This window comes from Papio anubis, chromosome 6 (assembly GCF_008728515.1).
Source record: "Papio anubis isolate 15944 chromosome 6, Panubis1.0, whole genome shotgun sequence".
NCBI lineage: Eukaryota > Metazoa > Chordata > Mammalia > Primates > Cercopithecidae > Papio > Papio anubis.
The window spans coordinates 114,197,236-114,219,087 of record NC_044981.1 but is presented as its reverse complement, the minus strand read 5'-3'; the positions used below and the strand labels follow the sequence as shown (position 1 = coordinate 114,219,087).

Below are 21,852 nucleotides of genomic sequence, written 5' to 3'. Positions count from 1 at the left end.
AATTATGCTTCAAATGTCTGTTTCTGAAAAATAACATCACTTTTCTCGGCAGTATTTAGCATTTAACAGGGTTTAAAGTCTCAAGTTACAGGAAGTTAGCTCTGACCCAGAAGGTGGGGAGGGAGAGAGACAAGCAGTGAGATTTTCGACATACCTGGCATCTCAGCATCTATTATAGATGCCCCTGCCAAGTGGGGCTGCTGGCCTCTAGATGTGCTTGACCTGCGTATACAAGAGGTAGGTTGGTAGGTAGGTGACAGGTAAGTAGGTGGAGGAAAGAAAGAACAGACCCTCCCTACCTTGTCATGAATTTGGTGGGGTCCCCATTCATCCTTGTTTTCTTACTTCATAATGAAGGCCAAGAGAGCTTTCATTTGAGCCTCTTCTGTTTATATCTATCTACATTGTTTATTGATGAGACTATCTGTTACTGGAAAGGGGTCCTAATCTAGACCCCAAGAGAGGATTCTTGGACCTCGTGCAAGAAAGGATTCAGGGCAAGTCCGTAAAGTGAAAGCAAGTTTGTTAGAGAAGTAAAGAAACCAAAGAATGGCTACTCCAGAGGCAGAGCAGTGGCATGGGCTGCTCGACTGAGTAGACGTACAGTTGATTTTTGATCATATGTTAAACAAGGGGTGAATTATTTATGAGTTTTCTGGGGAAGGGGCAGGCAGTTCCCAGAACTGAGGGTCCTTCCCTTTTCAGACCATATAGGGTAACTTCCAGATGTTGCCATGGCACCTGTAAACTGTCATGGTCCTGGTAGGAGTGTCTTTTGGCATGCTAATGCATTATAATTCACATATAATGACCAGTGAGGGTGACCAGAGGTCACTTTTTCATCACCATCTTGGATTTGTTGGGTTTTGGCCATCTTCTTTACTGCATCCTGTTTTATTGGCAGGATCTTTGACCTGTATCTTGTGATACCAGTCCTGCCAACGTCCTATCTCATTCTGTCATAAGAATGCCTAGCCTTCTGGAAATGCAGCCCAACAGGTCTCAGCCTTATTTTACCCAGCCCCAGTTCAAGGTGGAAGTGCTCTGGTTCAAATGCCTCTGACAGACGTGCTTTATTACTCAATCTTGGATTTGTGTCAACTGGCTGAACAGGTAAAATTAACTAATTTTCTATTACCAGAGACTTTAAAGAATATTTAGAGAGTAAGGCTTTTCTTGAGGGTGCTGGGAAATAGCTTTATAACTATGACAAATAAGTTTAGCTACGAGTCGCAGGAAACCTGACCAATAGTGATTCCTTAGACACATCTGCGTTCCATGAATGGGTCCAGGGCTGGCTCCATGACTCAAGTCGGCCTTCAGAAACCCAGATGGCTGGATCGCTTTCTTTTTTTCTTCTTTCTTTTTCTTTGCCGTCATAGCCTTAAAGTGGCTGCTGCATCTTCTAGGTGGGAAGAAAAAGCAGGGCGAAGGCCGGGAAGAAGGCAGTAGGTCCCGAGGTTAAACCATGTGCTTTGCAGAGCTTTCCTAGAAACCCTGTCCACCACATTCCAGTGTGTGCCACTCATTTGCTCATGCAGCAGCTGTTTGCTGACCAACCTGTTGTTGAAGGCAGCCTTCAGGGGGCCCAGGATATAGTGATGGACAGAGCTGTCACAAGCTTATATGCAGCTTACGTTTGAAGGCAGGGGGATATACTAGAACAAAAATTACATATTTAAAGTCGTGGTACAGATAAAAATAAAGCAAAGAAGGGGGACCCAGAATTGGGTCACTTGACCACCATAGCTATAAGGGAGTTTAGAGAAGTGAGCATTTTTAATGGAGCACATTGCTGTCCTAAACAACATAGGGTTCTTTTTTTGTTTTTTTTTTTTTTTTGAGACGGAGTCTTGCTCTGTAGCCCAGGCTGGAGTGAGTGGCGATCTCGGCTCACTGTAAGCTCCGCTTCTCTCCGGTCCACGCATTCTGCCTCAGCCTCCCTAGTATGGACTACAGGCCTGCCACCATGCCCGCTGGACTTTTTTTGTATTTTTAGTAGAGATGGTTTTCACTGTGTTAGCCAGGATGGTCTTGATCTCCTGGGACCATGATCTGCCTCCTGGGCTTCAGCCTCCCAAAGTGTTGGGATTACAGGCGTGAGCCACCACGCCTCGCCAGGGTTCTTTTCATTTTTTTTTTTTTTTTTTTTGAGATGGAATCTCGCCTGTTGCCCGGCTGAGTGCACATCTTGGCTCATTGCAAGCTCTGCTTTCCCAGGTTCACACCATTCTCCTGCCTCAGCCTCCCCGAAAGTAGCTGGGACTGCAGGTGCCCACCACCACGCTATTAATTTTTTTGTATTTAGAGACGGAATTCTCTCACCTGTTAGCCAGGATGATCTCGACCGACCTCATGATCCGGCTCACCGGGCCTCCCAAAGTGCTGGGATTACAGGCGTGAGCCACCGTGCCCAGCTCAGCGTTCTTTTCTTAAGGGAAGGGGGTGAATAGACATTGTATAGGAGACTAGCAGTATTTTCTACGAAAAGTTAAACTTTTATTTGTATGCATGTAAACAAAGGAATCTGAAAATTGCCTAGATGTCTGACAAATAAGCTGTGTGTCAAGATTTTTTATTGTCATTACATCCAAGGAAGCCAACTGTAGGGAGGGCCACCTGGCTATTTCGTAATATGTTTATGGAGGAAATCTTCCTGGGGTAGTTTATATAGACTAAAAATTGAAAAGGCATAAGCAGATAATAGTAGGTGATGTTTATTGAGTTCTTATTATGTGCCAGGAACTGAGCTAAGCACTTAACATTGATGCATTTAATACAAAAACCCTATGAGATGACAAATGGAATGATTCCCATTTACAAATGCAAAACTAAAGGACAGAGGTAAGTTGCCCAGGACCACACAGTTACTAAGGAGCAGTACACAGATTTGGTCCCAGTTCAGAACCCATAACCCTAACCACAGAGCTATAATTCCGAAGTCCTTAGAATGCGTTGCTTATGCAAATACAGAGGCTAGTGGCAAATCGTGTTCGTTAGCATCAAATAAACAGCAGCCGTTAAAACCTACACTTCAGAGTTCCCTTGAAAATAGGAGCAAATTCTACCCTCATCCAGATATAAGCTGGGTCCTGGTTGTTTATCTGTAGAGGCAGGAAGGTCCAAAATAAATCTCAAAACTTCACCTTAGCCGATATTTATAACGTCTTTTCTACTAAGTCTTTCACTGGAGTTGAACAGTCACTGATTTAGTTTCACTTTTTTTCATTATCTGTGGCTACACTTGAACTATTTTATGGTGAAAAAGTCCAAAAATGTATAGCATGATGGAAAAGGAAGGTAACTAAAAGGAGAGAAGGCTAATAGAGCAGTGTTCTGTGGTTAAATAAAGAGGATCGAATATAGTTTATAAATGTTCTATGCGGACACTTAACTCTCCTTGGACAATGCTTTACTCTCAGGTATGTTTTATCTGGCAAGCTGATTACTCTTTTGATTATGTCAGCTTTCCTTTTTTCTCTCTCAAAGATCTTTGTCTTCACCCTCTTTCCTCTGACTGCAGGGAAGAAGCCCCAGCACACACATGCCTGTTGCAGTCCCTCCAACTCCCTGTTTTGGATCATCTGCTGCTCTCTGGATTGCTTGCATCTCTGATCTGATCTCCTCCTCCTCCTCCTCCTCCTCTTCCTCCTCCTACTCCTTCTCTTCTTCCTCTTCTTCTTCCTCCTCTTCTTCCTCTTTGTCCTCCTCCTCTTCCTCTCCTCCTCCTCCTCCTCCTCCTCCTCATCCTCCTCCTCCTCTGTGGTCTGCCATCCACCTACCTGGCCACCTTAGCCCTTGCTACATGCTCCCTAGGCAGAGCAAAAGCTGCTGCAGTTTCTCAACAGGCCCTATTCTCCCATGGCATGCTGAGCCTCGGAAATGCTGCTCCTTCAGTGGGATGCTCTGTCTCCCACTCTCTCACCATCATCCCCCACTGCCCGCCCTCTGACCTTTCCCTGGGCAAGCTCCACTCAATCTTAAAACCTCAGCTCTGGAGTTGGCCTCTCCCAGAATTCTCCCCTAATCCATAGACTTGAGGTGAAGTGGCCTGCTACTTGGCCTCTATACCCCCTGGACTCTCCTGCTCCTGTTGCAGTGGAGTGTGTGTGTGTGTGTGTGTGTGTGTGTTTTGTCACCTTCCACCCTGAACTTCTCGAGCCCTAGATCTTTTGCTTTTCTCCTGGCACACAGAAGATATTCCGTAATGTTGAATAAATCAATTGAGTGACTGAGCATGCACAAACATGCTTAGGTCTTCTTTACTCTAGAAAAATCTTCTTGCCATTCCTCCAGACTCTACTTCTGTTTCTCTCTTTCCCTAATTGCTAAACTTCTCCCATGAAGCCTGGCTCCAGTCTTCATTCCCTGATGAAATGTTATTTCAGAGGTCAATGGCTTTATAGGAACCTAACCAGAGACCTCTCCCCACGTGCAGTCCCTGTTGCATTGGGTCCTGCTGACTTTTCCTCAGGTCGCATTTCTCTCATCTGCCTTGGTGGCTGCAACTTTGCCACCAAGTTTCGAGTTTTTCCTCCTTTATGTGCACTCTGTGCAGCTCTGCCCACCCCTTACTGTGAGTGCACCCCAGGCTTTTTACCCAGCCTGTGAGCTCTCCCAAAGCTCTTACCTGTGCCCATGGCTTTGAGCTCTTTAGGTACCCATTGTAGATTTAACTCTCTAGCTCTGACCTTTGCAATCTGGTAGCTTGCCTATTACAGCCTCTTGCTGAAAAATGCCTGCTCACTAACATCTCAGCCACCCAAACTGCCCATTCATATAACATAATTCACCACTTCCTCTTGACCCTTCTCTAACCACCTGCTCTTTGTCCATACTTCCCTCTCTGTATCCTTGAGTAACTTTTCTGCCCGTCACCCAGGGTTTTTCATCGTGATGTCCTGCTTTTTTTCCTTGACCCCAGATTGTCAACTGCCAAATCCTGTTTTTCAACTTCTATAACTTTTCCTTTGTTTCCCTCTGTTTTAGTCCATTTTGTGTTGCTATAATAGAATACCTGAGACTGGTTAATTTCATTTCTTTTCTTTTTTTTGAGACAGAGTCTTGCTCTGTCACCCAGGCTGGAGTGTGGTGGCACAGTCTTGGCTCACTGCAACCTCCACCTCCTGAGTTCAAGTGATTCTCCTGCCTCAGCCTCTCTAGTAGCTAGAACTACAGGCATGTGCCACCACGCCCAACTAATTTTTGTATTTTTAGTAGAGACAGGGTTTCACCATGTTGGCCAGGCTTGTTATGAACTCCTGACCTCAAGTGATCCACCCGCCTCAGCCCCCTAAAGTGCTAGGATTACAGGTGTGAGCCACCGTGCCTGGCCGAGACTGGCTAATTTCCTTCTTTCTTTTCTTTCTTTCTTTCTTTTTTTTTTCTGAGATGGAGTTTTGCTCTTGTTGCCCAGGCTGGAGTGCAATGGTGCAATCTTGGCTCACTGCAACCTCCACCCACCAGGTTTAAGTGATTCTCCTGCATCAGCCTCCTGAGTAGCTGGGATTACAGGCGTGTGCCACCAAGCCCGGCTAATTTTGTATTTTTAGCAGAGATGGGGGTTTCTCGATGTTGGTCAGCCTGGTCTGGAACTCCCGACCTCAGGTGATCCACCCGCCTCAGCCTCCCAAAGTGCTGGGATTATAGGTGTGACCACTGTGCCCGGCCCAAGACTGGCTAATTTCTAAAGAAAAAATGTTTATTCAGCTCAGGGTTCTGCAGCCTGGGAAGTTCAAGAGCATGGCCCTGGCTTCCGGGGAGGGCCTTCCTGTGGGGTCATAACATGGTGAAAAAAGCCAAAGGGGAAGTGGACAGCTGTGAAGAGCCAGGACCAAACAAGAAGAATAACCTCACTTCGTAACAGCCCACTCTCTCAGGAACCGATCCATTTCCACGGGAATTAATCCAGGCCCTCGAGAGTGAGAACTCACTACCGCAAGCATGGCAGTGAACCATTCATGAGGGATCTGCTCCTGTGACCCAACACCTCCTGCTAGGCCCCACCTCCCAACATCACCACACGGGAAATCAAATTTCATCATGAGTTTCAGTGGGGACAGAAAGACCATACCTAGACTATAGCACCCTCTGTGTATTTTTAATCTGTATTGTTCCAAGTGAGACCCTTAGTGCTCTTTTCATGAACTAAAGAGCATTCCAGAAATTGCTTTTGGATTTATCTCCCTAAAATACACTCAGGTCACGTCTCATTGAGGGGATGCCGAGCTCTCCCCAGTGACATCTATAAATTAGGACCTGTCTAGGTTTTCACCTTGGTAACCAGTGCCCCTACATACATCCCTGACCCTCATACCTTCATATAACCCCTACTCCAGCCCAACTAGATATTATGATTACCCAAATGCCCCCTTGGCTGTCTGAATTTCATGCCTTGGAAGCATTTCCTTCCTTCAGGTCCTATTTGAAAGGCTGTTTCTCCTTGAGTGCTTTCTCAGTCTCTTCACTGTCTGTATCCTCTCCTCTCCTTGGACTTCAGTAGTATTTTCCATGGATCTGATGTCTCTTAACACCGTAACACGTATCATATCATCATTGTTGTCAACATCATCATAACATGGTTTCTCGGGTGATGTCTATATATTGGGTACTGTGCGAATCTCTCATGATATGTTATCTCTTTTTTGTTGTTTTTTGTATAAACTCATTGAGGTATATATTGTATTTGAGACTCATTCGCTTGCCTAAATTCCCAGAGCTAGAGACATACATCTCAATCCATTCTGAGTGTCGTTATAGCCTTGGAATTAAGATGCCCTGCCTGGTACCAGACTCTCTGGGTTCAAATCCAGGTTGTCTGTCTCACCAGCTCTGCAACTCTTGGGCAAGTCACTTGACCTTTCTATCTATAGTTTCCACAATTATAAAATGAAGATGACAATTGTAGTGCTTATCTCACTTACTAAGCCATAAAGAGCGTAGTAAGCGCCTGGTAATCTTGTCTGTTATCTATCTTGTCTGGCCCACATTCATGCCTTTCCTGTGGCTTGAGCCACTTGTATATTTCTCTAATCCCAGAAGAACCAACATAGTCATGAGCCCTGAGGCTGAGAGCTCACTCTTCCGATTTTCTTCAGTTTCCAGGATAGTGGTTTGCACAGAGCAAGTGCTCATTTAGTACTTGCACTGAATTCATTGAATGCCCCTAGTTCTTTGTAATAGGGCTACAGATGGATTGTTCCCAGGACTGGAATTTCAGAGAAGCTACCTTGAGCTTACTTGTTACCCAACATGTGTCAGTGTCTCCCCAGACTGATAGCATGAATAAAAAGTGCTTTCCGCTTGTAAATATTAACATTATAAAGACACCTGTAAATAAACATTTAACAGAACGGTAGCTTCCATAAATTGCCAAATCTTTTTCTGAGGGTTGCCCCCATTTTCTTACTGGATTCTGTTTCATAGTCTGCTTCAAGTCTCCCTAGATTTTCCTTTTCTAAAATAGAAACAACTGCTGGGCATGGTGACCTGCACCTATAGTCCTAGCTACTCGGGAGGCTGATGCAGGAAGATTGCTTGAGCTCAGGAGTTCGAGACTAACCTGGGCAACACAGCAAGACCCTGTCTCTTAAAAGAAAAAAAGAAAGAAAGGAAGAAAGAACAGACTACATAATACCTTCAGTTGAAGGTACAATACCAAGAAACTCATACATAATATTGTGATTTAGAAAATCATGCTGTGGAATTATCAGTCCTCCTTTGGAAGTAGACCAGATTCAGTGAAAAGGGCTGATGAGGTCTGTGAGTTTAGGAAATCCAGGTCAAGCCACGTCCCCTGGTGCTGACATGAATGCATCCTGTCTCCACATCCTGTTTGTGGCGGGGCTATGGTGTAGGGTGGGGACACCCATGTTTTCCCCTGGGGAATGTGTGTGTGCGCCCTGCACCTGGGGCTTTTGTCTGTATATGGGAGTGAGGACGTCACGCAGAGGCATGCCCTTCAGAGTGCGTCACAGGGTGCTTCTGCCCCACGGAGGTGGATGTGCCCTCACTCTGTGCCTGGCGTCCTCCCAGTCCTCATGGGCTGTTAGAGCATCACCAAGATAACCAAAGGCCACTGGAGCCACCATTATTTGTTTTCTTCAGGCACACCAGGGTGGGAAGCATAGGCAAAACAGCAAACTTAGGTTTCACAAAACAAATGGACTGGCCCAAGAGCCAGGTGTTATTATGAGAGTAGGTACCCTTCTGCCTTAATCAGTAGAGGCTGAGGGCATGAGGGCCAGGTCACTGGCCAGGAGGCTCGTCCATCTGTGACTCATCCTCTCTGCCACTTCATCCTCTGGGCTTCAGCTCCCTCGTGGGCATGGTGAGGAGTGTGAGTCAGGTGGTCTCCAGGGTCCTTCTAGCTCAGGCCGTCTTTCGTTTTCTGCTCCAGTCTAAAGCATGCCCTGCACCGATCAATGTAGCTTGGACTCTGCATGTCCCACTATGTTGTAGCTGGTGTAGGCTCTGGAGCTGGACAGAATCTGAGCGTGAGTTTATGCTCTGCTAGTTGTGGAATTGGGAACAAGTTATTTGAATCCTTTATGCCTCAGGTTTCTATTCAATAAAGCAGGCACAAAAACAGCTGTTTTCAAGGGTGGTGCTGTGAAATGCCCAGCACACAGCCTGGCAGGCGATAGGTGCTCACATTCTGCCGTTCCCTCCCTCACCCGCTCTGTAATGTGCGGTGCTGCCCCGGTGAGGGCAGTGAGTCTGGTGTCTCTTCTCAGGCTCAGTAGACCGTGCCATACACACAGAGCTCATCAGTGACCATGGTTCCCTAAAATATGCCCTTCCCACATGACCTTTAGTTTCTTTTGTGATGCCTCACACGGGGGCAGCAGGGAAACAACAGCTATTTTCATAGAGCCTTTGTGGTAGCAATGTGCTGAAGTATGTGTTTGTGCAGGCCTAACCGTGTCCACACGTGTGTGTGCACGCGTGCACCATTGCACAGCATATTTGAGGGGCTCAGCATTCCAGAATGCAGGAGCTTGGGGTAGGAGCAGCTGGTCCAGAATCCTTCTCCTCAGCTGTTCCCAACTGGAAACTCCGTTGCCCTTCCCTCTGTCTGGTGAGTGAGCCACCAGCCGACCCGGACACAGCTTGAGTCCGCACGTCTGTCTTGTGTCCTTTGCCGGTGGCAGGCTGTGTGTGTTCTTGCTGGGATGGCTGGGGACAGGTGCTGCTGCCAGGAATTGTTTAACATATGGAGGTGACTGCTGTTTGTTCTCTCTCTTGCATAAGAAGAAACAGAATATTAGGCCAATGATAGGGTGGTGGTTGGAGGCTATCAGTAAGTAAATATCATTCCTATACTGGCAGGAAGATGGGGAGACTCATACCTACAGCTTAGTGAGTGCTCCCTGCATATCTTATTAATTCTCCTACCAAGTCTATAATGCAGATGGCATTCTACAGTTAAGGAAACCAAAGTTTAGAAAGGTCAGTGACTTAGCAAGATCACAGACCTTGAGTCAGGCAGAGCTGGATTTTGAATCCAGCTCTGTTTATCTGCAAGGGCCAGACCGCTTCTCATCTACCCAGGTACAGGTACAATCAAAGACTGGTGTGCTCAGAGAGACTGGTGATGGACCAGGCAGCTCAGGAAGTTTAATTTAATAAGCGTTCATCCAGTAGTAAGCCCTGGAAAGATGAGTAAGATAGAAAAGGTAGCTGTCCTCTTACAATCTGAAAACATGGGAAGATGCTTATAATGCAATGTGAAAACTATCAGGACAGGGGAACTGCAGAAGGAGGGATGGTGAACCCCACTTGGGGGATAGGCATGATGCTGAGGACCCTGTATTTTGGCATCAGTCAGCGTTCTATTTGAGAAGTAGAATGTTAAGATAGAATAAGGACTTTATTATGGGCTTTTGACCTCATGCATCACAGCCCATGCTGGCTGCACAGGCCAGGTGAGGCTGTTGCTTCTATGTCAGGTGGTACAGCCTGAAGTCAGCAGGGTGGGCAGTTCAGCAAAAACAATGCCTGCAAAGTGAAGAGAGCAAGGACAAAGTCCAGCCTGCCAGGGCAGGCTGACACCCATGCCGTCACCGTCTCCAAGCAAGGCTTCAGCTTTGCAGGTGCAGAGGGCCTGCAGGAGTTGCTGGCATCCTTCCTCAGGAGCTCCGCACATCACAGGCCCAGGACTGAGGAGCTGAGGAGGAGACCCAGCAGGAATGTGAGCGTGTGGGCCCAGCTACTGCCCCATGCCACCCCCTGACCCAGAGGACCAACAATAACAGCTGGAGCAGGGCCCCATGCCCACAGTGGCCATGAAGCATGGAAAGAAAAGAGCTACTTTCTGCGTTTCATGTAAAATCTCTCTTGTGGTCTAGGCTACCCTGGAACTATGCAGGGAAGAGAATTCTGAGAAATGTAATCCAGCTGTTCTAAAGTGTCAAGACTCCAAATCGCCACAGGTTCCCATAGGAGTGAGCACCTGAGGGCTGACTGGGGATTCTCTTCGGCAGAAGCAGAGAGGAAGGAAGTTCCTGGTGGAAGAAAGGGTGTGCAAAGCCATGGGAGCACAGCATCTTGGGGGAGTAGGTGGTGGAGCCCCAGGCCTAGCTGGTGGAAGGCCTTCAGAGCCAGCTCAGGCATTTCCTGGTGATGGGCTTTGTATTTTCGATGGATCACTCTCAGCGTGAGGAGGTGAGCTTTGTGCCTCCCAGGAGGCAGGGAGAACCGTGAAGGGAGGGAGAGATCTGGAAGGTCTAAAGGCCTTGTCAAGCCTTTCTTTATTCCGCTTCCACTTTCTGAATCCTTTTATCCACCGGCTGATTCATTACTTCGTCGAATCTTCAGGGAGTGTCTCCTTCAGGTCGGGAATGCTTGGTGGTCGAGACAACGCAGTCCCCGGTCTCTCATCTAAAAGCTTTGCCCAAATAAAACCTTACAAGTCAGGATAATGCTTGAAAAGTATTGGCCACTTGTTTTATTGTATTACTCCGTATTCTTTTCTGAACATCTCACTTGCAGTGTTGCTTATTTTATTTTGGAGGTGTTGGATACAAGGAGGGAATGGATAATGAAGATGGGCACTCTGATCCCTGGCCTCTCCTAGGCTAAGCCAGTGGTTCCAAGCATATCTGCACATCACAATTACCTGGAGAGCTTGTTGGAGAGACAGATCCTCAGGCCTTGCCCAGACCTAATGCATTCAATCTCCAGATGTGGAACCCTGGAGGCTTCTAAGAAGTTTCCCAGGAGACTCTTAAGCAGCCAGCTTGGCTTTATTCATCGCCACCCATATCAGTGTCTTGTCAGCTTTAAGCTCTTGGCTTCTACTCCGCATCGTAAGCACAGGTTGAGTTGGGGGCTGTTCAGCTGATGTTGGTAGAGGTCATTTCATCATCACGGTGACCTTGGAAAGCTTCCTGGTGTCTGAATCATTTCCAGCAGGTGCTGGTGCGCTCACAGCGCCCGAAGGGGAAGGACGTGAAGTAATCTGAGGGCAGGGTGAGATCAGCGAGTGGAGTGATCAAGAATGAGAGGACAGGGTCCACTTGGAGTGAGTCCAGGTGTGGAGGGCGCATGGAAGTGACAGAGATGCTTGGGAATTTAAAAATGAGATCTGAGAAGATGGGAAAACTTGAGTTTCCATTTTCATAGTATTTATAACATATAAAAATGTTCCATCAGCCATGTCTGTGAATAAATTAGAAGTGGGGCAGGGGAAGGCTGAAGTGGTTGCCGCTGGCTGGACGCAGATTCAGGGCTGCCGCATGTCCATGCTGCCCGTTGGGAGAAGTAGGGCAGGTGGGTGGCTCCCACAGCAGTGGTCTGGAGGGGTTGCTGGTCACTGAGCTCTGCAGGGAGAGGAAGGGCCCTCCATGCCTGCAGTGCCTGCAGCCTTGGCCTTCAGGCCTGCTTCCCCTGGACTCCCCTGCTGCCCCCAGGGCAGCTGGCAGAAGAAAAGCGGCAGCCGCAGGCCCCACATCCCTCCGGGGTCCTCTGTGTCCAGGCTGCACAATGGCCTGCATGGCCAGCAGGCCTCAGGGGTGGTGAATAGGAGCCACTGTTTGTTTCCACTGAGAAAGTCCTGACCTGCTTCCGGAGCCATTGCCATGGAAACGCAAGGAGGAGGTCCTTGAATGGAGCCTCTTTCCTCCCCATCTGCCCCACTCCCTTCCCCACCCCAGGCTGAGGCTGGTGAGGACCAGCCCCCTGCTGCCTCACTTTCCCCCTAGGTTCCTGCACATTTGGTGAAAATACTCAAAGCAGGGGACCCTCCCTGCCCATATCAGTGGGGATCAGTGACCCCATATACACGCTATCCCAGTGTGTGGCAGCCCATTCTCACAGCAGCTCTTAACCTGGGTCTGCCTCATGCAAACAGAGAGCCAGAGGGCCTTCCAGAGGGGCCCCCTCCAGCCTTAGCCACATTTCTCCGCAGAAAAGCCTCTCTTGGACCCTATATTTATTACACATATGCAGGAAATTTTAATAAAGGAAATAGAGCAAACGAATAATTTTGCCCCATTTACAAAATAATTGGAAGCCATTTAATAGTGTACACTGTCCGGGCGCAGTGACTCACGCCTGTAATCCAAGCACTTTGGGAGGCAGAGGCTGGTGGATTGCTTGAGCCCAGGAGTTCGAGACCAGCCTGGGCAACATGGCAAAATCCTGTCTCTACAAAAACAAATACAAAAATTAGCTGGACATGGTGGTGCACGCCTGTAGTCGCAGCTATCTGGGGCCTGAGGAGGTGGGAGGATCACCTGAGCCTGGGGAGGTTGAGGCTGCGGTGAGCTGTAATCACATCACTTCATTCCAGCCTGGCAGAGTGAGACCCAGAGTGTCTCATAACAATAATAATAATAATATAATGTAAACAAAGGTACTTTATTTTTAGTAGGCTGCTTAAGCTCATAAGAAATTACCTTTTTTCTCATTTATATAATAACTAGCTTTTGTGGTGAAAATAATGGCTACAACCCTGTTTTGTTTTATTTTATTTTACTTTTGACAATAATTTAGTAATTCTTAAGATGAAAAAAAGACCTAAGTAAAATTTAAAATTCACAGTGAGGCTATAAAGTGAAGGCGTTTGTTTTTACTGGTTAGATCAAAACCAGAAGAAAAAGCAGAATTTCAAGCCCCCTCACCCCCCGTTTTTTCACTCCTTAATTTGTATGCCTACTGAAGAATCATCAAAAGTCAGAATTTGATCTGAAGCCACAGACTCCAGGGGCCACATTTCAAACTTAAATTGCACTTTCAATACCAGTAATTAGAGACACTGCAGTTTTGGCTTCGGGCTCACAGTATTGCACCAGGTATTGTGAGTACCGTGATCAGTTAAGACTGGTGAACCCCTTGACTCCACGGAGCTCAGGTTTTAGTGGGAAAAACATTGGTTTGGGTGTCTGAAGAGCTGAGTTTAATCTCCAGCTCTGTGACTTACAATGACTAATTGTGTGACCCTGGACAAGTCACTTACATAAAGACCCTAGGCCAGAGTCTCTTTGTACATACAGCAAAGCTAGTTTTTTTCAGGGTTTCTGTGAGCCTGAAATACAATGAGATATATGAATATACTTTGGTAAGCCAGACCAATGCTTTGTGGAAGTTAGTCATTTTCGTTTCTTAACCACTAACTGCCTATTAATCCATTTTTATGCTACTAATAAAGACATACCCGAGACTGGGTAGTTTATAAAGGAAAGAGGTTTAATTGACTCACAGTTCCACATGGCTAGGGAGACCTCAGGAAACTTGCAATCATAGCAGAAGGGGAAACAAACATGTCCTTCTTCACATGATGACAAGAAGGAGAAGGGTGAGTGCCCAGCGAAGGCAGAAGCCCCTTATAAAACCATCAGCTCTCATGAGAACTCACTCACTATCGCGAGAACAGCATGAGGGTAACCGCCCCCATGATTAAATTACCTCCAACCAGGTCCCACCCCTGTAGGGGACACAGAGCCAAACGATATCAAGCTGTTACAATTATATTCACCTGCATGTAACTGACACCTGACTTCAGTGTTTAGACAATGGGGATATCTTCTCATATAGCAGGGAGTCTGGAGTTGGGCTTTCCAAGGCTTGAGCAGCTGCTCTGGGAATTATTCCTTCTCCTACTCTACCATCCTTAGTATGGAACTTTCTTCCTTATGATAAAATTATGTCTGTTCCAGGAGGGATAATAGGAAGAGCCGGGCAAAAGGCATGTAGATGGAGTAAATCCTTTTTGTCATAGAAACACGAGCTTTCTTAGAAACATCTCACCATAAAGTTCTAGTATTTCTTCCCTGCCAGACACTGACACTTGGCCTCAACTAACTGCATGGGAGTCCGAGGAAGTGAGTATTTTAGCAAGGTATACTGCTACCCCAAACAAAATTGGGACTCTGTAAGTAAGAAAGAAAATGAACTGGATATTGACATGGGAGGCAACTAGCTTGACTATTTTTATATTTCAGTAAGATCTTCTTGAGTTTTGTAAACACCTGGAAGGTATGGGCCATGTTGTGTGCAGTTTCCTCATCCATTGGCATAGAGCTTTATTATCTATACCAAGCAAACAGTGAATCATTGATTGTGTATGAAACTGGTCAGTTGCTGATTCCTTTTTGTATGACCTTTCATTGCAAAAAAAAAAAAAAAAAAGGGGGGGGGCTCACACCTGTAATCCCAGCACTTAGGGAGGCCAAGCTGGGAGAATTTCTTGAGGCCAGAAGTTCAAGACCAGCCTGGGCTACATAATGAGATGTCTTTACAAAAAACAAAAAATCAAGATTAGTCGGGCGCGATGGCATGCAACTGGAGTCCCAGCTGCTTGGAAGGCCAAAGCAGGAAGATTGCTTGACTCCAAGGGGTAGAGGCTGCAGCGAGCCATGATTGTACCACTGCACTCTAGCCTAGGTGATAGAGCAAGAAACTGTCTCCAAAAAATAAAATTATATATATATATATACACACACACACACACACATACACAGACACACACACACACACGCCCTCTAGCATATGTCATGGGGTTATTCTGAACATTAGTTATTAACTTTGAAGGAATTGGGGAGGCATTTATAACTTTATAGTGCTGGAATAGATGCTGTTACTATCAATAGTGTTGTTAGTATCAAAGCTGGCATTCATGGAGCAATTTTATCTCAACTTCTTAGACAGTTCAGACCCATGAAGCCACAAGTGAAGAAAAATATGGCCCAGATGGAAAAGAGAAGACCCACTGAGGGGTTTTTGGAAACCTCAGAGGATGACTGAATCCCATCCCAGATCTGATTCTCCCTACTTCGAGCCCACATCGCTGCTGGACTTGGATAGTCCTGGCCTTAGTGAGGCCATGGCCCAGACACAACCAGGCCATGGGCCTCCCCTGTGGAGAGATGGTATTTGGCTGCTTTTCAGACGTGAAACTCTTTAAGTTTCTGCCAGTGACCCGCATCATTAACTTTCAGTACAAGTCACTAGTTGGTGAATGAAAGGACACAAATGTCTTTCACTGCACCTTTGTGAGGGATTTTTAGAGTCAACAGGAGTGGGCCCTGTCCTTGGCCTGGAGAGCGTGTTGGCCATTCCCGAGGTGCCAGAGAACCAACCCCTTACAAGTTAAGAAATGGAAGTACATTTGGAGAAGGACTGAGGATGCCCTGGCTCATAAGTAGAGCGGTTGGAAAAAAGGCCGCTAATAACAGCTAACTTATTTTATTTAATTTGTTTAGTGCTTAGCATGTGTAGGCATGTAGTAAGTACAGTAAAAGTCACAACTCACAGAAAACTCTAAAAATTCTATGTGATCGGTAACATTATTGTCTCTATTTTGCGTAACAGGAAACTGGGAATCAGTGGGACTAAGTAACATGCCCAGAGTTAGTAATCAGTAGCGGGTAGAGCTTGGCTTTGAATGCTGGCATTTGGACTCCTGAACCCACATTCTGAGCCATTCATTGTGCGGTGCCACTTCCTGGGTAGTGGCCTTATGACAGCATTTGAGACATCCTTCACATGGAGGTACCAGTCAGCTGCTCATGATCTCTATCACAGACAGAACAAAAGGAGTCAGGCTTGATTTGTAGCAGGAAAGATAATGTTTAGTTACCTACAACTTCCATATGTCTAATACAATTAGCAGGGGATTGAAGGATAACAAAGGTGATTGTCATGAGAACTAATGCTGCATGTCTAAATTAGCTGTCTTTCTCCTTATTTTTCTGAGCAAGATGCCCCTTTAAGACATCTTACATAGAAGGAACAGGCTGACTTAAAGTGGTTCTGATGGCAGTTGTAAATCAAAGATATACAAAGAGGGTGGGGTAGAAAAATTAAAAATTCTGCAACTCACGGTTGGAAAATTCAGATCTTTCAATGTCCTTTTAGCACCTTCAAGTGTGAGAATTTGGATTATGGGGCAAAAAGTCCTCTGAACCAGAATTAAAGATTAGATGGTATTACTGTTTAGAGACAACATCCACACTTCATAGCTGAAAATCCTGCCATTTCTTTTGGAGAGTTAATGATAATTGAGGTAATTGATGGACCCAAGCCATTTCCCTTGATATAAGTGCCTATACTGAAAAGCTCTGCAGCATCAATGAAATATTATTTAGTAGACAATGTGCCATACACAATAAGCTAAATACTGCTTAAGGAAAACAGTAGGATAATAACATGGGAATAATGGAAATAATGTGCTGAAAATCCATTGGATAGAGAGATTTTGACATCATGCTCAATCGTTATGCGTGTTGTTTTTTGTAATTCTAAAAAACATACAAAAATTGCTTTTATAAAGTGGGAAGTAAAAGAGAAATCCTTGTGTCCATCTCAATTATTTGAGAGAGGTTAATGATAAAATAATTTACAAGGAGGAGCCTTAATGATTTGGAAACTTAGAATCTAGAATAGGAGATACATCATGGCAATGCTTGGTGGGATGAGAACAGCGAGTCCGATGGAGAAGACTAAGACAGTTTGTCAGTTTGGGACCACTCTGTGAATAGTTACAAGAAGTAACATTTCCTTGGAGCTTCCCCAGTGCCAGACACTGTGCAAAGCTCTTAACATTCACTGTTTCATGTGATCCTCTTAACAATCCATTAAGGGGTACTGTTTTTATCATCACAACTGCTCTTAGAAAGCCAGTCAAGGCTTAGGTTGGTGGCAGCACTGTCATTTACCCCTAGTTCTGCCTGACTCCTGAGTGTGTGTGCTGGGTCAGGCCACTGTCTTGGATTTGGTACTGCAGACACCTGCCTTAATCATTTATAAAGGTGACTTTATAAATGCTGACTTTTATAAGGTTATAACAAAAAGTCAGCAAGTCCAGGCTTGGAATAAACTGTGAAATGAAAGAAAAAACCTGTATGGGGATTGTTTTGACCGGCTTGACGAAATGTCACCCACGTTGTCATTGATACTGAATATTCCTGGAGTTCTAACAATATGCCAGATTTTGGCAATAGAATTGCTTTTCTGTCTCAGCCAGTGAATTCACAAGCTAAATCATGGGGCCAAGCAAGAGAGGTGCATAGGGCGTGGAATTTAAGGAGGCAACTCACTCCCTGCACCTGCCGGATTCTGAGAGTGAGTACGTCTTACAGCTGTGTCTCTCTGGCATCATCCAAGTCCTGGCCCTGTGGCTGGAGAAAGGGTGACTCTTGAGTTTTTATGGCAACTAGTGAATTTTGTTTCTTATCTGTTTCTCTTAAACAGAGAGATAGGTTTGTATGCTAAAAATATCTTTGATACCCAAAGGATAGAAAGAAATATTAAATTGAGAAATTACTTCTTTAACATGAAATGATTTGTCATGAAAGAAGCAAAATATGAAGGTACAGAGTTATCCTACTTAAGTAGGACATAAAGAAAATGAAAATCTTAACTACTTATTAACATAAGTCCTTCAACCTTTTAACCTTCCCCTGCCTCCCCCTGTATACACACAATTCAGTAGCACAGATGTGTCAGGCTCTTTTTTTGAAATGGTGGAGAAAAGGCTGCTACTGGCTTTTGGGACTGCCTTGGCAGGCCTGGGATGATGCAGGAAAAGACCCAGACATAGCAAAAGCCCAGATTCCAAATTCAGCAGGAAATCAACTAATGGAGAAGTTGATTTCCTGAGACTCAAGATTAAGGAACTCTGAAAATCCCTTAAGTACAGGTTTTCCAGTAACATATAGCATATGTTCCTTTCTTGGAAATTAGGTTATAACCACTTTCCTTTCCTTTTCTTCTTCTTCTTCTTTTTTTTTTCTTGGTTATAATGAAATTTCTGGACAGCTCACCAAAGCCAAAACATGAAGTGTATTTTAGGAATTTCTTTATGCTTGACCATTCATTGCACTTTTCTAGTGTACTGGACTCAGTATGTAGAAATGAGATAGAGTTATCTTTGTCTGGATGTAACTTAGACTATTTGTATATAAACAGAAGAAGAAAAATGAGTTTGAGCCATGGTATTTGGCCTCCTTTCCTTCTAGAAGCAGATAGGGGGGTCTTGCAATAGCCAGATAGTCAATTCCTAAAAAGTGTTCTTGGAACTTTTAGTTCTGACACTTCCATAGACCATGGTCAGATTTGGTGTTGAAAACTTTCTGTTTTTGCAAGTTCTTCTGAGTATCATTTTAGCAATTTACTTAAGAGCTGGGCCAGTATATAATGGTATCCCCTTTCTGTCTATCCCTTAAATAATAGAAAAGAGGCATCCTGTTAAAGAATGTATACAGTTTGGAATTCTGTTATACAAATGAGAAGGAGTCTGGGGAAGAGGGTGAGTTGTTGGACTCAGGAGTCAGAGACGTGGCCACCAAGCCCAGTTATGCCCTTGCCCAGCACGATTGGACCTCAAGCATGTCATCACTCCCGTCTCAGTCTCACTGATAGTCCTATTCTGTGATGGGGGGTAATGAAAGTTTTGCATTTGAGAGGTGGAATTCCATACAAGTGTAAAGAATTTCATGTTGACCTGTGTGTGTTCCTCCTCCTACTCTATGGTCTTACGAGGATCTCCACTGTAAAGCAGTAGGCTCACTGGGAAAGAAAATATGGCAACCTAGAGTTTCCACTGTGTGGAGTGTGAGGCTGCAATATAATTTTTTTTTTTTTTTTAAAGATGGAGTCTTACTTTGTCACCCAGGCTGGAGTGCAGTGGTGCGATCTCGGCTCACTGCAACCTCCACCTCCTGGGTTCAAGCGATTCTTCTGCCTCAGCCTCCTGAGTAGCCGCGATTACACCATGCCCAGCTAATTCTTGTATTTTTTGTAGACATGGGGTTTCACCATGTTGGCCAGGCTGGACTCGAACTCCTGACCTCAGGTGATCCTCCTGTCTCAGCCTCAAAGTGCTGGGATTACAGGCGTGAGCCACTGTGCCCAGCTGCAATATAATTTTTGTAAAATGGAGTTTAATAATATTCTAGCCAGAAAGGTAAAGGAACATTCTGCCTGCTTTTCCTTCTCCCACTGGCTGTTCGTCCTAAGTCTCATTGCTGGGCCTCACCTTCTCTTTCTGACCCCTAAAAATCGGGTTGGCCCAGAGCTCAGTCTTCAGAGTGTTCAGCCAGGCTCAGAGCTTAGAGTATGCGAGTCACTTACAAATTCTTATCTGCAGCTCTAGACGCGCATTTCCAACTGTTTCTTTACTGTCTCCACAGGGATGTTTAATAAGCACCGCACACTTAGCATGTCCAAAGGGGACCTCTTGTTCCCTCCCCTGCTGTTCCCCTGCCCAGCTTTCCCCATCTGGGGAAGTGAATGTTATTTCATTATTTAGGTTTCTGCTCAGATAAACCTTTTCTGTCCCATCACCTCAATTTCTCCTCACTCCTTGACTCTACAGTCACCCTCCTTGAATCTGTCTTGTTTATTGCTATGTTCTCAGGACCTCAGAGGATGCATGACTCCTACTGAGAGGTGAATAAATAAATACTGAATGAAAGAATGAGTGAAAATGAATAACAAAGCAATTTAGCAAAGAATTTGTTAAAGACAGATGTAGGAGGAGAGAAACTAGTTCAGTTCTGAGAATACTGTCTCTTAAATTATTATTTTTTAATGGGATTGATAAATTCCTTAATGTAGGAATTTTCTTAAGTGAATTTTGCCTTCAGGAACAGCTAAAGCAGTCTAGGGATCTTGAGGAAAAATGTTGACACTTAAGCAGGTTTGGGGTCTTAATAGTAGGAGTTACTGATGAACAAGTATTTGCTAAGGTTCAGTTCTGAGACGTTAAATCCAATACTTGATGATAATTATGTTTAAATGGATTTTTAAAGCACAGCAGAATATTAATTATTGCTCCCTGGTCATCAAAATTCATGCTGAAGTTCTCATCCTTTTTGCCCACTGACAATGAAAAAGATGAGTCCAAAGAGCAGATCCACCTCCAGCACCCACTGTCCTCAGGCCTGGGGCATCTGGCTGGAGGAAGGAGGTACTACCGGGAGGCCTCTTTGGAGCTGACGCCTGAGCATTGTTTCTTCCACCAGGAGATCAGTAAATGGCCCCTTCCACCTGCTGCCATCCACATTTGGACTTGGGTTGTATCATTGATTTTTGCTCCTGCTGGATGAATTTTAATAATCAGTCTCAGGGAGAAAGGAGATGGCATTTTGCGTTGCTTCTATGCCAGCTTCTGTTTGCAGGGAGAAAGTCACTGCATCCAAATTTGTACGGTGTCATTTTCCTCCTTTGCAAATTTGATGAGTTGGGGAGCCTCGCTCTTATGAAACATGGGCTTGTTATTCTTTGGCCAGCATCTAGGTGGTGAACTTGTGAAATTTTAAAAACAAAATCCCACTCACCACAGCAAGATGAATAAAGAAACTACAGTGCCATCTGCTGGCATCCTGGGGAAATTCAAGCACTGCCTGGGCCAAGTCCAAACCAGAGGATAAAATTGTATCAAAGTGTGTGATAGTTTAAAGACAGTAGATTAAAAATAATGAAAATATTGTCAGTCATCATTTCAGAGAGGAAAATGCAATTACATTTTGGGATAATGGTGTAGCAGTGGGAGCATACATTTTTCTGCAGTGTACTTTTTGAAGTATTTTGATGACTTTCAGGGAAAGTAAAATTTCACAATTTATGTTTTCACCTATTACATCATCAGTTGTATCCTGAGGTAGTGATATTTGGTCCATAGCAATTAGGTCAAGACTTCTCTAGTCCCGGCCAGGCATGGTGGCTCATGCCTATAATCCCAGCACTTTGGGAGGCCAAGGCAGGAAGATCACCTGAGGCCAGGAGTTCAAGTCCAGCCTGGCCAACATGGTGAAACCCCATCTCTACTAAAAATACAAAAATTAGCCAGGTGTAGTGACACATACCTGTAGTCCCAGGAGGGTGAGGCAGGAGAATCGCTTGAACTTGGGAGGCGGAGGTTGCAGTGAGCCGAGATCGAACCACTACACTCTAGCCTGGGCAATAGAGAGAGACTCTGTGTCCCAATAAAAAGGACATCTCTAGTCCTTAGGGTGAGGAGAAAAATACATATGGGGCTCCCTGTGCCTCTGGTGGCCCCTTACAGAAAACATGTTTAACCAGCTGCAGACCCCGGCCCACTGAAGTTAGGTGGGCAGCTGAGTCCCATGACTTGAAATGCAAAGTACAGCACAGTAAGATTTTTTAAAAAAATTAAGAATCTAAACTGAGCAGAAACCCTTTTTTCTTTCTGAAGGATATCCTGCCTCAGTCCCAGCCAACTAACTTGTTCTTATTTTGCTCCCACTTCTCCCATGGCCCTGAGCACGTTACATTTGCTGCTTCTCTTCCTCATTCTTCTCCTTCTCCCCTCCCCCAGCTTTTTTGTTCCTGTCTTCCTCCATCCCTCACCTGTGGGTCCCCTTTCTTCCTGTGCATCCATGTACC

At 45.2% G+C, this 21,852-nt stretch overlaps 1 protein-coding gene across 3 annotated transcripts in view; it reads left to right on the top strand.

Moving 5' to 3' along the window:
* The window catches only part of SASH1 (SAM and SH3 domain containing 1), a 347,031-nt gene that overhangs the window by 239,417 nt on the left and 85,762 nt on the right, over window positions 1-21,852 (top strand). Inside the window, exon 1 of one of the 3 annotated variants that reach the window (XM_003898067.5) lies at window positions 738-1,113. The exons of the other annotated variants lie outside the window; for them this stretch is intronic. The gene's annotated coding sequence lies outside the window, so the exon portion shown is untranslated. Of the gene's footprint in view, window positions 1-737; window positions 1,114-21,852 lie in introns of those variants that run through there. 3 annotated transcript variants of the gene reach the window in all.